General features: G+C 53.2%; 1 long non-coding RNA gene across 1 annotated transcript in view; it reads right to left on the reverse strand.

Annotated features, from left to right (window-relative positions):
* LOC111727992 overlaps positions 1-3,075 on the reverse strand; it is an 18,400-nt gene extending 15,325 nt beyond the window's left edge. Inside the window, exon 1 of the long non-coding RNA XR_002775417.1 lies at positions 3,065-3,075. This is a non-coding gene — a long non-coding RNA (uncharacterized LOC111727992). The remainder of the gene's footprint in view (positions 1-3,064) is intronic.
* Positions 3,076-4,543: the final 1,468 nt, after the last annotated feature.

Genomic DNA, 4,543 nt, shown 5'->3' on the forward strand with positions numbered 1-4,543 from the left:
CTGTAATGCCACGGCACTCTACCCAGGGGGACAGCTTGAGGCTCTGTCTCAAAAAAAAAAAAATTTATGTGTAATCTAGCAAATACTGTTCCAGGCATTTTCCTAAGCACTTTAAATCTATTAACTTATTTAATCCTCACATTATTAACCCCATTTTGCAGATTAGGAAACTGAGGCACAGAGGACTAACTTTCCCAGGGTCACGCAGTTTGTGAATTGTGTGGGGGCTGCATGGTGACTCCTCTGCCTCTGTCTCAGCCAGCTCAGAAATGAGACACAGGTGCTCCCTCCTCCCACTGCCTTCCATGCCTGCGCCTTAGCTTGGAGGCTTGTCAACCAAGCCTCACTGTATGTCCGACCGTCCCTGTCCTATCCTCTGATGGCCACCCATAGCTATCCATTTCCAATGGCCATCTCAGAGTTTCCTATACCAAAAAGTGAGGATCCTTCTTCTCCGAGACCACCAGGATGACAGCCCTCATCAAAGTTAGGCTTACTTGCTTACCACAGCCAGAGAGAACACACACAGGTGGTCTGGGTGGAGGGCTCTCATCAGAGGGAGTGGAGGGGCCGTTACAGGGTTTGGGCTTGTGCTGACTAGTTCTAAGGACAGAGGGGTTTCAGATTTAGCAAGTAAAGTATGCATGACACCACTGAAATTTGAATTTCAGATACATTATAAATGCATCCTACGTATTATTTAGGATATACTTATAGTAAAAAATTATTCATTGCTTATCTAAAATTCCAGTGTAACTGAGCATAGTGCACTTTATCTGGTTACCGTCAAGGAGGGTTTGGGTGCTGTTGGGAAGCACAGTGGTTCACTGATTGGGGCACCTTACTGGTTTTGTCTGGGCTGTGAGAGAAATAAAAGAGCTCGGGGTTTTATTGGTAAAGAAGCAGCCATCAGTGAGCCAACTCGCCTGTGTCAAAAGAGGGGGCCATTTAGCCATTTTTGTGGTTTGAGTGTCCTGGTTTCTGTCTTGTCCAGGCCTGTCCCTGAGTGGCCTGGGATGATCCCTGCTCGTGCCTCCTGCTGTTTATGTTCAGCTGGAAGCCTGCCAGGGGCGTTTCTCATCTTCTCCTTCTGCTTCCAGATTCTGGGCTAATTCAGAGTCTCCGAGATGCAGGTCACTCGGGGTTCTGTTCTAGAACAGCTGGTTCCGGGTGGCTGCTGGTTCCTTGAAAATATTTTTGTGCCACAACTTGGGGGGGGCTGCCAGCCTCGGGTGGGCAGAGGCCGGAGACGCTGCCCAGCTTCCTACAGTGATGCACAGCCCTCACCCAAGAGGATCATCTAGGCAAAAATTCTGGGAGGGCAGAAGTTGAGAAGTCCTGGCCTCCATTGAAAATTAGGAAATAACTCATTTCTTGGGTTTCTCTAACTCTCTCTGCATCAGGCCTTCCAGAAGTAAAGGAAATAAAAGCAAGAAAAGCATGATCTCCTACGGAGCACTCACTGTTCTGCAAGCTCCTGGGGGCAGAGGTTACATCTTGCTGAACTGGTATCACCTGAGCCACAGTCAGCACCTGGCCTGTAATGGCAGGTGTTTAGTAACTAGGCTGGGTGAATGACAAATGTGTGAACCCTGTGCGTCATATCTGCACGTGTTACATGTATGAGATTCATGTGTTCCCCCGGTAGCGATCCTGCACCTGCAACACCAGGGCCAGTCCCAGGCTCTGAGTGTGCAGTGCCCGGGGAAACAGCTGAGCTGAAGGATGGGGAGGAGGAGGGTGCCACCTGTGTGGGGGATGGAGCGGTCTCCTTGAGGAGGTGGTGTTTAAGCCGAATTCTGCAGGAGAGGAAGAGGGAAGGGGCGGGAAGGGGAGGAGGAAGGAGGAGGGGATGGGAGGGCGCTGAAGCATTGCCAGGCAAGGAAGTATGTGCAAAGGCCCAGCGCAGTGGCTGAAAGAGGGAGAGAGAGTGGTGAGTGTGATGGGCGGCTGGCTGGGGCTGGGGAACCAGGGGCTGGTCGTGCCACCTGGGTGAGGCATTGGGACTCCATTCTTAGCGCCATGGGAAGCTGTGACATGGAACCTACTATGTGCCACCTTGACAAAACTCACCCAACATTAGCACTGTCTCCAATCCACTCACCACAAAAACCCAAGTGCAATTCACGTCTTCCCCAGAGTCACGCACAGGACTCCAAAGCCGACTTCTATACACGGCCCGACTTGGGATCCTGACCCTGGCTTTCTGGTCTGTCCCTGCAGTTGGTTCTTTACGTCCCAAGTGGCTCTCTCCAATAATGTCCCCTTTCTGTCTCTCTCACCACGCTCCCCTGGCCACCTGGTCACATGGTCATCTCTGGTTCACTCTGCCCACCCTCCTGCCCTTCCCTGTGCAGACCGTCCTGGCCATCCGCAGTCTTCAGCTGGGTGGTTTTCTTCTCTGCCCGAATTCAGAACCTGCACAGCCAAAATGGGCCAGAGCAGACTCAAAACTCACACCTCCCCCCCCACCCCCCGTGGAAGGCAAGAGAGGGAGGGGGATTGCAAACAATTGTCATCTGCTTATTTTTTAGGACTGCCCCATGCTTTGGGGGATAATTCCTGTACCTGAAGTCTGTGGAGAGGATGAGGGAAGGCAGGATAGGGGGTGAGATGATCACTGTGGACAAAGCCAGCACACTGTTACGCACAGGCCCGTCTCGCCGGCGTCTGTGTGTGCCTCAAGTTCTGCTGGGACAGCCACGCCTGCTCATTTGGGTCCAGACTGCAGCTGCTTCTGTGCCGTGCTGCAGAGCTCGGTGGCTGCAGAGGCTGCATTGGCCTCAAAGCAGAACGCATTTACTATCTGATCCTCTACAGAGAAGGTTTGCTGCCCACTGACTGGAAATGGTGGCATTCGTTCGCTTCATCCTCCCAGGCAGCTGTGAGTGTGGGCAGCACTATCTCCACTTCACAAATGAACAGACACCTGCTAGGGCCATTGAGCTGCCAAAAGATCCCCAGAGAGTGAATGGCAGAGCCAAGATCCAGAGCCTGGTCTCCGAGGGCGGGCTCCATTCTCTCTCCTGAACCAGGTTGTTAGAAAGAGCTGCAGTGACTCCACCACAGGTCTGAGGCCGAGGGGCTTCCAGCGCCAGGAGGGTGATGTGACAAGGGCAGCCAGCCCAGGCCAAAGGTGATGAACGGCAGCTGACATCTGGGCTCCAGTTTGGCGAACAGTAGGGCACATGGGTCTGTGCTGGCGGAGGGAGCTGCACATGGACAGACGCGGCATCTCCACAGGGGCCCGTGTTTCTCAGTTCATGAATCTAGAAATCTGGATTACTTGTGTAAATCTCCTAATTTTTTACATGTAATATCCCTGGATTTAAATATTGAAATTATTTTAACCATAGTGAAAAGATATTTGGAGCAAACTGGGCAAAGCGTAGCTGGGTGTGTCCTGTAGCTCACCAGAGGATGACCTCTTACATACAAAGCTCGCATCAGGGTGACTGTCACGAAGCCTCCTGCGGTGTCCTCGTCCATTTTCTGCCTACAACCCAACACCTGAGAGGCAGGGAAAGGGGAGGGAGGGAGCTGAAGTCGTCCTTCTGTCAGGAATCCCTCCCACAATGACAGCGACAGCTTCCATACTGAGAGCAGAGCCCTGGAGACATAATCACCTTGTTAAGGTCCCACCTCTTGACACTGCTGTGTTGGAGCTTAAGGATTGAACACATGAATTTGGGGGACATGGTCAAACCATCGCACTCAGAAAGGTGGGCCTGTGAGGACAGGAGAGGCAGCTCTAGGCAAGACAGTAGAGGAGCCCGGGACCCTCTCCAGGAGAAACCCAGCACAGCCACCAGCCCGGCCTCCGGGGCCTCCTGCCTCCTCTGCCCCTGCAGCACCCTCGGTGCCAGTTGTCACCACAGGGAGGGAGGAGAGGGGAGAAGGAAGCTCTATCCATCACCAGAAGGGCTGCGCTTGTTACCAGAAGGAAGGAAACGCCATGGAGCCAAAGAGAACGCAGAGATGCAGGGTCACTGAGCCCAGAGAGGAGGGGAGAGGCCAGCTGGGAGGGCTTCCAGGGCCTGAGACGGAGCTTCAGGTTTGCCCTGGGGTAGCCACAGGGGCATTCCAGGAGTCCACACACCAACCTTTTCAAACATAATAAAACCCAATATTCCTGCTAGTGCATCACAGATAAATCTGCCCTATCCTTAGCCAGTAAGTAAGTGATAAGGCCATGAATTTATAAGTCCCAGAACTCCGACTCCCGATCCCTGTCCCACCATTACCAGCTGCATGACTTTGGGAACCTGTCTGAGCCTGTTTCCTCGTCTGTAAGGTGGGATCAGTCAAAGCCTCTGTGCTACGGTGCCAGGAGGTGGAGCACGTGCCCGACAGTGGGCCATACCGGGAACAGAGGCCCACACAGCTGCTCTCATGGAAACTGGTTGAGGAAACGCATTTCTTCACTGTCCTCTGGCCTGGGCCACTGCTGTCCTGGGACCTCTCCACAGCTGCACAGCACAGGCCCATCCTCCCTCTGTCACATCTGCAGTGCCATTGCGCCAAGCCCTGACCAGACTCATCC

The sequence above is a fragment of the Otolemur garnettii genome, unplaced genomic scaffold, assembly GCF_000181295.1.
Source record: "Otolemur garnettii isolate 467f Iridium unplaced genomic scaffold, OtoGar3 scaffold00136, whole genome shotgun sequence".
Classification (NCBI taxonomy): Eukaryota; Metazoa; Chordata; class Mammalia; order Primates; family Galagidae; genus Otolemur; species Otolemur garnettii.